Here is a 12,663-nt window from a genome sequence, read left to right on the forward strand (position 1 = left end):
ACCTTTACGCTACGTTATTGCTCGCACTTTTCGGGATCCCAAGACAGTCATTCGACTATGAAATCGAAGGACCCAGGAAGGTCGTACTCAACACTCTGTAAGGTCTCAGTTGTCCCACGTGACTAGCACCCTAGAGGATAATAACAATCTCTGCTCGGCCGAGCAGGATCGTACAACCACGGTACGTGTCTTGAGACAGGAAACTGGCGTCTTTACTGCAAGATAAGTACCAGCACCGACAGAAATAGTTCAGGTATACATGCTGACGTCGCAAGTTTAATATGAAAGAGATAACGAAAGTATAACAGAAACTTCCTGGCACATTAAAACTCTGTGCCGGACCGAGACTCGAACTTGAGACCTTTACCTTTCGCCGTCAAGTGCTCTACCGCAGGACACCTTCTGTGAAGTTTGGAAGGTAGGAGACGAGATACTGATGGAATTAAAGCTATGAGGACGGGTCATGAGTCGTGCTTGGGTAGCTCAGTCTGTAGAGCACCTGCCCGCGAAAGGCAAAGATCCCTAGTTCAAGTCTCGGTCCGGCACACAGTTTTAATCTGTCAGGAAGTTTCATATCAGAGCACACTCCGCTGCAGAATGAAAATTTCACTCGGGAAAGTATAAGAAGTAATTCGCTACGTAAAAGGAGATGAAAATCTGATAGTCATGGTGGATTCGAATGCGGTTGCGCGGGAACGAGTAGAAGAAAAGGTTACTGGAGAATATGGTCTTAGTACTAGGAATGAGAGAGAAGAAAGAGTAATTGAGTTCTGCAATCAATTTCAGTCAGTAATACTCAGTTCAACAGTCAAAAAGGGGAAGGTATAATTGGAAAATGGGAAGATTTCAGTTAAATTAGATAATGGTGGATTGTTAAGTTGGCAAAGGAACACATATAGACTGTGATCACAATTTAGTAAACAGTAAGCTGAAGGTTAAGAGACTGGCCAGGAGGGATCAATGTACAAAGAAGTGGGATTCGGAAGTACTAACTGATGAAGATATACGATTGAATGTCTCTGAGGCTATCATAATGCGATAAGGAATAGTTGAGTAGCCACTTCAGTTGAACATGAGTTGACATCTCCTAAAGGGTAATCACGAAAGTGGGAAAGAAGAACTTAGGTACATAGAAGGTAACCACGAAGAAGCAGTGGGTAACAGAAGAATACTTCAGTTGATCGATGAAATAAGAAAATACAAAAATGTTCAGGGAAAATCAGGAATGCAGAAGTAAAAGTCACATAGGAATGGCGTTAATAGGCTGCGCAGAGAAACTATGGCGAAATCGAAAAAGAAATGATTGTCGGAAGGACTGACAAAGCATATAGATAAGTTCAAATGGCTCAAATAGCTCTGAGCACTACGGCACTTAACATCTGAGGTCATCAGTCCCCTACAACTTAGAGCTACTTAAACCTAGCTAACCTAAGGACATCACACATTTCCATGCCCGAGGCAGGATCCGAACCTGCGACCGTAGCGGTCGCGCGGTTCCAGACTGAAGCGCCTAGAACCGCTCGTCCACAGCGGCCGGCGCTATAGATATGTCAAAACGACATTTAGTGAAATTAAAAGCACGGATGGTAACATTAAGAGCGCAGTGGGAATTCCACTGTTAAATTCAGAGGAGAGAGCGGATAGATGGAAAAAGTACATTGAAGCCCTCTGCGAGGGGGAACACTTGTCGGATGATGTTATAGAAGAAGAAACAAGAGTCAATATAGATGAAGTTAAGGATCCGGGATTACAACCAGAATTTAAAAGAACTTTGGAAGCCTTAAGATCTAATAAAGCAAAAGCATAGACAAACCTATCACAATTTCTAAAATCACTAGGGGATGTAGCAACAAAACAATTATTCACGTTTGTATGGAGAATGTATGAGTCTGGGAAAATACCACCTGACTGTCGGATGACATTATCCACGCAATTCCGAAGACTGCAAGAGCCGAAAAGTGCGAGAATTATCACACAGTCAGCCTATCATCTCATGCTTCCAAACAGCTAAAAAGAAAATATACAGAATAATGGAAAAATAACTGAGAATGTTTGGCTTTAGGAAAGGTAAAGGCACTAAAGAAGCAGTTACGACGCTGTGGTTCGTAAAGTAAACAACGCTAAAGAAAAATAAAGATACATTAACAGGATTCCTCGACCTAGAGAAAGCATTTCACAATGTCAAATGGAGCAAAATGTTCGAAATTCTGAGAAAAATAGGAGTAACTATAATGAAATACGGATAATATGTAATACGTCAAGATGGCACAATAAGAGGAGTAGACCAAGGACGAAGTGCTCGAATTAAAAAGGCTGTAAGACAGAGATGTGGTCTTCAATCTACGAGTATATATCGAAGAAGAAATGACGGAAATAAATGCAAGTTTGAGGAGTGGAAAAGAAATTCAAGGTGATAGGATACCAATGATAAGAGGAACTACGGGGTCTGTTAAATGGAATCAACAGTCTAATGAATACAGAATATGGATTCAATGAAAATCAAAGAAAAACAAGAGACTTAACATGAGGACTGGGTGATCACGAAGCTGATGACGTAAGGGAATTCTGGAAACTAGGCAGCAAAACAATACTTTATGGATGGAGCAAGAAGGCACTGGCACTGGGAAACGGGTCATTCCTGACCAAGAGAAGTCAACTAGTATCCAACACGGGCCTTGATTTGAGGAATGAATATCTGAGAATGTACATTTCGAACACGGCATTGTATGGTAGCGAAACATGGACCGTGGGAAATTTGTAAAAGAAGAGAATCGAATAACTTGAGTCGTGGTGCTACAGAAAAATGTTGATAATTTGGTGGACTGATAAGGTAAGGAATGAGAAGGTTCTCTGGACAATCGCCGAGGAGCGGAATATGTAGGAAACAGTGGTTAAAAAAATGGCTCTGAGCACTGTGGGACTTAACATCTGTGGTCATCAGTCCCCTAGAACTGAGAACTACTTAAACCTAACTAACCTAAGGACATTACACACATCCATGCCCGAGGCAGGATTCGAACCTGCGTCTGTAGCAGTCGCGCAGTTCCGGACTGAGCGCCTAGAACCGCTAGACCACCGCGGCCGGCTAGGAAACAGTGACAAGAACGACAGGATGATAAGACATTTTTCAAGACATCACAGAATAACTTATGTGGTATTATATGGAGCTGTAGAGGGTAAAAGTTGTAGAGGAAAACAGAGATTGGAATACATCCAGTAAATAATTGATGATGTAGGTTGCAAGTGCTACTCTCAGAAGGAAGATTTGGCGCAAGAGGGAAATTCGTGGCGGGCTGCATCGGACCAGAAATGTTCAAATGTGTGTGATCTCCTAAGGGACCAAACTTCTGAGCTCATTGGTCCGGCTGATTAAAAACAAAAAAAAGTACCCAAACGTACAAGGCGGCGGCGGCGGCAACGACTGGAGCACCACGAGCTGTCAGTATAGCTGCAGTTTCCCTTGATGCGGCAACAGAGAGAGGCGTGCCTACTGACCACTGGACATAGTGGTATTCTTTTCAGAAAAAATTCCAGTTCTGCTTACCATCACCTCTGAATCATATATCCGGTAATTTTGACAACACATTCCTTACGTGTTAAGGCTGTTGTCTCTTCCCTTTCTCCAAGTTCTCTCGATGCTTTCATCAAAATAGCTCAAGACCTCATGTTACGCGAACTGTTACGACGTATCTTCATAAGTAGCCGGCTAGTTCAACGTTCTGCCGACCTCCTATCCACGGAACACATCTGAACATCGTTTGGCGGGAGACGGCCACGTGACCCCAACCAGTCACTACGATTGAGGCACTTTCAGAGCAGAAGTAGACTGGAATGACACGGCCGTATCTGTCGCCCAAGCTCTGTTTGACTTTATGGTCAGAAGGGTCAGAGCCATTGATGCTGCCAGACATTGCAACTCTGTGTACAGTTTTCTGCGCACTGCATACCCCTAAATCACCTAAAAATATAGCGAAGTACACACCTGGCCATTAAAATTGCTACACCAAGAAGAAATGCTGATGATAAACGGATATTCATTGGACAAATATATTATACTAAAACTAACACGTGATTACATTTTCACGCAATTTGGGTGCATAGATCCTGAGAAATCAGTACCCAGAACAACCACCTCTGGCCGTAATATTAGCCTTGATACGCCTGCGCATTAAGTCAACCAGAGCTTGGATGGCATGTAAAGGTACAGCTGCCCATGCAGCTTTAACACGATAGCACAGTTCATCAAGAGTAGTGACTGGCGTATTGTGGCAAGCCAGTTTCTCGGCCACCATTGCCCAGACGTTTTTAATTGGTGAGAGATCTGGAGAATGTGTTGGCCAGGGCAGCAGTCAAACATTTTCTGTATCCAGAAAGGCCCGTACAGGACCTGAAACATGCGGTCGTGCATTATCCTGCTGAAATATAGAGTTTGGCAGGGATCGAATGAATCGTAGAGCCACGGGTCGTAACACATCTGAAATGTAACGTCCACTGTTCAAAGTGCCGTCAATGCGAACAAGAGGTGACTGAGACGTGTAACCAATGGCATCCCATACCGTCACGCCGGGTGATACGCCAGTATGGCGATGACGAATACACGCTTCCAATGTGCGTTCACCGCGATGTCGCCAAACACAGATGCGACCATCATGATGCTGTAAAAAGAACCGGAATTCATCCGAAAAAATTGCGTTTTGCCATTCATGCACCAGATTCGTCGTTGAGTACACCATCTAAGGCGCTCCTGTCTCTGATGCAGCGTCAAGGGTAACCGCAGCCATGGTCTCCGAGCTGATAGTCCATGCTGCTGCAAACGTCGTCGAACTGTTCGTGCAGATGGTTGTTGTCTTGCAAACGTCCCATCTGTTGACTCAGGGATCGAGACGTGGCTGCACGATCCGTTACAGCCATGCGGATAAGATGGCTGTCATCTCGACTGCTTGTGATACGAAGCCGTTGGGATCCAGCAAGGCGTTTCGTATTACCCTCCTGAACCCACCGATTCCATATTCTGCTAACAGTCATTGGATCTCGACCAACGCGAGCAGCAATGTCGCGGTATGATAAACCGCAATCGCGATGGTCTACAATCCGACCTTTATCAAAGTCGGAAACGTGATGGTATGCACTTCTCCTTCTTACACGAGGCATCACAACAACGTTTCACCAGCCAACGCCGGTCAACTGCTGTTTGTGTATGAGAAATCGATTGGAAACTTTCCTAATGTCAGCACGTTGTAGGTGTCGCCACTGGCGCCAAACTTGTGTGAATGCTCTGAAAAGCTAATCATTTGCATATCACAGCATCTTCTTTCTGTCGGTTAAATTTCGCGTCTATAGCACGTCATCTTCGCGGTGTAGCAATTTTAATGGCCAGTAGTGTATTATTCCTGCTATACTGTACACGGACAATACGTAGATTTTCTAAGTCAGCACTTTACTTCCTGCATCATTCTTAGATAAAGTAACTTATGGATAGTAGCCATCCCGGATATTGACGGAGGAATTTACTGCTGCCTGAAGTTACATATTTCTGCAGGTATCTTTAATGCTGCCGTTGTATGTCGTACCAATTGTTGGTGGTGTCGCGTGTGGCTAATATCTGAGCCTCATATCCATTAGGGTAATACGACAGAATAGACTGTGTATAAAAAGAGGGTTGTTCCTTTTAGTTGAATGAAGCCTAGCGTTGCGCTTGTCGCAGTACTGAGACCGAGTAGACGTGAAAAGACAGCTGCTTACTACTACGTCTCGAAATGGAAATTCTTACGAGACGGAAGTAATCCAAGCGACTAAAGGAAAACTTTTAATAAGAGAAACGCTAATGAAACAAGTTGCGTTAAATTTTGGGTTAGAAACTTATCACATAAGCTTTTAAATTACTGTTCGCATGTAAGATCTATGAACTACCATAAGTTTTTGCTTCAGATGAAAATGAAGCTTCTTTTTTTTGTAAATATCTGCTTTTTACTAGCAGCAGTTTTACTTTAGTTCTTAATTTTTCTTTCCCAGCACTCTGAGGTGATAAATCATCATCGCTTCCAACCGAAACAACTGTTATCGGACATTCTGCAGGAGTTTCATTGTTTGTATCATTGCTGGAATTTCCATTTATGTTTCCAACATGAAAGTAACATACAGACATATTTTTCTTTCATGTCTGGATAAACAGTCATTAATGATGATGACGGACATACGGAACTAATTCGAAATACGTGCCACGCTGAAGCTGAATATCCGGGTTCGAGTCATAGTCCTGCACAACTTTTCATATGTGAATAACAGGTAGTGTAACTGTACCTAACACAGCTGATGCCGACATTTTCAGCAAGTAGTGTAACTGTACCTAACACAGCTGATGCCGACATTTTCGCAGTCAGCGAACTTATTTCGAATTAACATAGGTATTACTTTAAATGAAGACAACAGGCTGCATTAAAGTTTAATATATACAAATGTTTTCAATTAGGCAAATCTAATGTATTATGTGATATGAATCATATTCGTTTAAAAATTACGATATAAGTGTCGCAAAGAAACTTTTGTGAAGCTTTGTCCTAAGTATGAGATGTTATTCAGGTTTTTCATTATGTAACTGCTGGTGTGGAATGTCTTCCGTTTCATCATTTTCTTGCACCAGTAAGTTTAACAACAAACCACGATCATTAATTTGAGAAAGAACCGTGCATCTGCTTGCACGAACTGTTCATGACTGAACTGCAGGCTACTTCAATGTGGCGCCGTCAGACACCGCGCTCAAATAAAATACTTTAACTTTTTAAATACAATACTTTAAGTGGATTTCCTTCTAAATTTAAAAACAGGTTGCATATGTTAGCTACATTTAGTACACAGCCACAGCGACCACAATTTTCACTGCAAACTCTTAAGCTTTTATGCTGCAGCGTACTAGCGAATTATCATCGTGACTACGATCAAGATCGAAAAATATGGAGAGTTCATCATAGAGTTGTGATATCAGACTATAAGCTATGACAGAAATCAATTTTGTGCAACATTTAGTTTCTTCAGAATCGAATGAGAGGTTTTACACACAGTAGTGATGAAAACGTGCATGAGTGAAATAAGTCGTTTTTAATTTGTTAAAGGAAACGTCTACATCAGCTACATGAGTTGACGTGGGTTTGCTTCATTTACAAACATCATTTTGTTTACTATTTAAGGTGCTTTTATTGCTCACAGCAAGAAAATCAGAAAACACATTTTCAGCTATCAGCCGCTCCATAGGCTGGTGCGTTTGGTAATGATAAATTCATTCGTGGCGTCTCAGACTGCTCTCGATTTGCAGCATCGATTAGGTAATATCTAAGTCCTTTGCTGTGGAGTAAATAATTCCGTGATGAGGTAGGCGGTAGATCACTCTTTCTGCACTACAGTATGGAGCCTTGTGAAGCTGCTCCGGACAGCAACGTACCCTGGGTAGAGTGTCCTTTCTTGTTTGTTCTGTCTGTAAGCCTGTTTTTAAAATTATACGGAGCTTCGAAATTCCCTGATGAAAATCTCAGAAATCAACTATAGCCGACTCTCGATCGTTAAAATTTCAAGGGACCTCAGATAAAGTTCTAATAATGTTTGCAAGATTTAACAGGTGTTTGATTGATCGACGTGGAATCAATAAACAGTCTAAATAAGAGTACCTGGTACAAAACTAAAGTTGCTAAGGAAATCTATGGTGTACCTGGGCTACTGAAAGAGCGTCCTCTGTTGTGAACCTATCTGAAAATACTCAACTTTCTGATTTCGTTACCCAATGACGGTTGTGCCAGTTATGGAGTCACAGTTGGAATCGGCTGTGCTTCTCCTTTTCTCGTTTCTAGATAGTGATTATGAAGTACTAATCCATCAAAGCCACATTTTCAGCTAAATAATGAAGACAGTTCTACGTGAACCAAAGACGTGTACTTCTTTGAAGTAATTTATGTACTGTAGTACGTTATTATTTATTGAGTGAAAGCATGAGTGTTGCGATGAGCTAAAAACCGAAATGATTACCAAAACAACTGACGAAACATTCAGATTACAGATTTTTATGTACGAGCACACTGTGAATTACAAATTGCTGTTTGCTTGTTGAGGGTTTGTCGTGACCATCACTTCGATTTGTGGAGTGTTCCAAAATACGTAGGATATCGTTGATTTATCGAGTTTGTGAAAGGGCAGAGTACTGCTATTTATCGAAAAATCTGGTTATATCTATTGCTGAGAGTTGATCGCATTAATTATCATTGTAACGAAATGTGGAGAACAATAAGATTAAAATACTAGATTTCAATGGTGAAGGGTTCTCGGCAAGCTCCTAGGACTCAATTTGCTTCAAGAAAGCAGTTAACCCTACATAACATGTTTAATATTCCTGCTAGGTTTAAAAACGGATTACCTGTGAAGGTAAGTCTAGATATCCTTTATTAAGAGAAATGCCCCAGTAAATACAGTGTTAGAATGATGAATCAGATTATCAAAGTGATCTGACTTCGAAGATTCTCCTGAAAATTGCTTTGACAAAGAACACTTACATTTTTTGTGCAGTGGTTTACAATGGGCATAGCGAACTGAAATCGAATTTAAGTGAACATGAAAAACGCACCAATTTTGCGAAGCATACAGAAGTGTAATACACCGTGGCTTACTGCCCCATGCAGTGGTGTTGGCATGTGTACCCAATAATTATAACAACTCACACATACAAGGCATTACATGTCCAAGTTTTCTATAGAATTAAGCACTACTCCGACATCAGCACCTATCTTATTTGCTGAAAAGCGTGCAAGTGAATGCTAAATATAATTTTCATAGTGATACTGCTATTGCTGACATTAATTCGAGTAAGAAATCCTTTAAGATTCTACCAATTCCTGAAGCTAAATAATACGAGGGCTATCCACAAAGTACATTACGTTTTGGAATTAAAAATAAATAAAGTATTGGAATTTTTTTTATTATATACAGATGAAAGCCACACTTACATACTACTTTTCTACATAGTTGCCATTTAAATTAAGGCACTTATCGTAGCGATGGACGAGCTTGGAAATTCCTTCGTCGTAAAATTCGGCCGCCTGCGCCTTCAACCACGTGGTTACCTCTTTTGGGACAGAAAAGGTGTGATTTTTGTGGATTTCCGGGAAAGAGGCACTACAATAAACTCTCAAAGGTATTGCCAATCTCTGCACAACCTCAGAAGAGCAATACGAAACAAGCGCAGGGGAAAGTTGGGCTCAAAGATCCTGCTGATTCACGACAACGCCCGGGCCCACGCGGCAAATGCCACTCGTGAAGTTCTCGAATCTTTTAAGTGGGAGTTGTTTCCTCATCCGCCGTACAGTCCCGACCTGGCACCGGGCGACTTCCACTTATTCCCAGCAATGAAGAAGTGGTTGGCTATGCACCGTTTTGATGACGACGCACAGCTTCAAGAAGAGGTAACCACGTGGTTGAAGGCGCAGGCGGCCGAATTTTACGACGAAGGAATTTCCAAGCTCGTCCGTCGCTACGATAAGTGCCTTAATTTAAATGGAAACTATGTAGAAAAGTAGTATTTAAGTGTGGCTTTCATCTGTATATAATAAAAAGAATTCCAATACTTTATTTATTTTTAATTCCAAAACGTAATGTACTTTGTGGATAGCCCTCGTATATTTTACATAAAGATATCATATTCCAACTTCTGAGTGCAAGGAAAAAGAGTGGCAAGCAAAACTGATGTGGAAGAGTATTTGAATTTCAATCCATATAATTGACTACCAGAAAGTAATTCCTTCATATTATTACGTGTAATATAAGTGCCCAGAAAAGACGTGGCACGCAAAGTTCTAAAATGTAAAAAAAAAAGAATAATTCGCGAAGTACTGACAAAGGTTCATTCATAAGGGAGTGTACCAAAATTGGCTGTACTATCATGAGGAAGGCCGGCCGGAGTGGCCAAGCGGTTATAGGCGCTACAGTCTGGAACCGCGCGACCGCTACGGTCGCAGGTTCGAATCCTGCCTCGGGCATGGATGTGTGTGGCGTCCTTAGGTTAGTTAGGTTTAAGTAGTTCTAAGTTCTAGGGGACTAATGACGACAGCAGTTAAGTCCCATAGTGCTCAGAGCCATTTGAACCATTTATCATAAGGAAGAATTAGTAGCAAACAGATTCTGTACAGAGCCTCGAAACATACTCCCATCACATAGATACAACGACAGAATCTCAACATGCAAGAAACGTTTACAACCCTAAAAAGCTACAGTAACTTCGCCTCTGAATCAAGAAGATACCTACGCATGAACCTACACGTTAGCTAAGAATGGTAAGGATAATCGTATGGCAAATGTGCTCAGGTTGCTCACAGCCATGCGACCTACTTATCCCTACCTCACTGTTTAGCAAAACGGCAACCAGTAGCATCAGACTCAAACAGGAATGAGTCAAGCAGGGCAGAACACGGGAGTGAGTTCTGCATTCTCATGCTCCCAACATTCTCAGCAAGGCGGGTTGTGAGCAGAGATGCATGCATTCCGCTTTTGACCTGCCCATGCTTGCCCGTTATCCAGCACGTCATCAGCAGAAAAGCTGAAGGAATCTTGCTTCTCTGCCCGTCTTCCCTCTGCGCTACGTTACGTGGCAGTGTATTCTGTACTCTTTCAGGCAGTGTTGTTGCAAGTAGGGTTTGGAAGTTGATGGAATGTCTTTTTACGCGAGTATCACATAGTCATCTTGTGTCACTGAAGACCAGAAAACGGTGGATTTTATTCGTCGTTCTTTTTTTTTCCTTTTCGGAGTATTTCGGTCTTATTCATTTATTTCGATATGAACGGTTTTCTCTGCAACTTCACCCTCTTTTGACTAGTACTGCCTGTTCTAAATTCCAGCCATCATCAGTTCTCTCTGATACTTGTTTCCTATAATAAGCAGAAGTCGACATCATTTGCATCCAAAAACCTGAAGATGTCTATTATACTATAACGCCAACTCAAGTAAGGTTTTGGATACTTAGATTCTGTAACCTTAGTGTGTTTTAGCCAAATATGATTCCAATTCAGTAAATTTCAATTACTTTTCCCAGGATGTGTATTGCGTGTTTGCTGAATTCATTTTAAGTGGCGAAAATAATACCTGTAAATCCTCCAACTGCGTTTTAACAAAAGTTTGCTTTCGATGTTACATTAATCTAAAATGTACATTTCTGAAGGAAGAAGCCATTCTCTTATACTAAAATTTGTTTGCACTATTCTGTACGCCACCGGAATATGGGTTTTAATGTCCACTGAGCCATTCTCTTCTCCTATTTCAGTCAAGATTCGTTCTACATGTAGAAAGCCTATATATCGCTAAATGGCATCAAGTCCTTAGCACACATTTCCAATGATCTGTCAGCCGCTAAGTCTTTGTCCTCTTCGAAATATTTATGAGTGAGGAAACTAGTGGTCAAATTTACAGACATTTAACACACTCGAGGTTCCCGAATGAAAGTTTAATAACTTTATACTTAATCTGCTGGTGAGACACATACAGATTTATTCAAAGTCGTCTCACCAACACATGATAACCTTTCTCTTGCTGGATTTGGGCTCTGTTTCGTGATTAGTCTATTTTTCCCAATGCTTAATTTTTCTTCAATGTCCTTTAAGTTTGGTTTTTACATTCTGCTGCTGCCATCGCTATGATAAATGACCTTCAGTGAAACCACCTACGCAAATGAAACTTCCTGGCAGTTTAAAACTGTGTGCCGGACCGAAACTCGAACCCGGGATCGTTGCCCTTCGCGGGCAAGTGCTCTAACAACTGAGCCATCCCAGCACGACTCACGACCCGTCCTCACAGCTCTAATTCCGCCAGTACCACGTCTCCTACCTTCCAAATTTCACAGAAGCTCTTCTGCAAACCTTGCAAAACTATCACTCCTGGAAGAAAGGATATTGCGGAGACATGTCTTAGCCACAACCTGGGGGATGTTTCCAGAATGAGATTTTCACTCTGCAGCGGAGTGTGCGCTGATATGAAACTTCCTGGCAGATTAAAACTGTGTGCCGGATCGAGACTCGAACTCGGGACCTTTATCTCTCGCGGGCAAGTGCTCTACCAACTGAGCAGAGAGTTTGGAAGGTAGGAGACGAGGTACTGGCGTTATAGATGTGAGGACGGCTCGTGAGTCATGCTTGGGTAGCTCAGTTGGTAGAGCATTTGCCCGCGAAAGGCAAAGGTCCCGAGTTCGAGTCTCGGTCCGGCACACAATCTGACAGGAAGTTTCATATCGGCGCACACTCCGCTCCAGAGCGAAAATCTCATTCTGGTCACCTACGCAAATACATACCTGGCTATTCTGTAGTCACGTTGGACTGATAGTGCAATCTGTTATTTCGTGCGGCAGGGTGGAAGTGTCCCGTGAAGCCTTCCAGGCTTGCGGAACCCAAGTTAGCCTGCTTTGATCACTGTGCCTCAGTGTATATGTAAGCTTGTGTTTCCGTTATGGCAGGCTGAGCTGCTTTAACGTTAGCGGCGGAGATAGGGACGTCTACTTGTGAGTTGATGGGCCGGCACTAGCGGAACTTAAACAATACTTCCTGAATAACTCACAGACTGCCCTAGAGTGGTGTACCGTAGGTCTCTAGAAGAGCGCAGCGTTCCAAAAGATTGGAAAAGGGAACGGGTCATCCCCGTTTTCA

At 42.1% G+C, this 12,663-nt stretch overlaps 1 non-coding gene across 1 annotated transcript; it reads left to right on the forward strand.

Annotated features, from left to right (window-relative positions):
- The first annotated feature begins 12,153 nt into the window (after positions 1-12,153).
- Positions 12,154-12,228, forward strand: Trnas-cga. The gene has a single exon. It is a non-coding gene; the product is annotated as a tRNA-Ser (tRNA).
- The last annotated feature ends 435 nt before the right edge of the window (positions 12,229-12,663 follow it).

This window comes from Schistocerca piceifrons, chromosome 6, assembly GCF_021461385.2.
Source record: "Schistocerca piceifrons isolate TAMUIC-IGC-003096 chromosome 6, iqSchPice1.1, whole genome shotgun sequence".
Classification (NCBI taxonomy): domain Eukaryota; kingdom Metazoa; phylum Arthropoda; class Insecta; order Orthoptera; family Acrididae; genus Schistocerca; species Schistocerca piceifrons.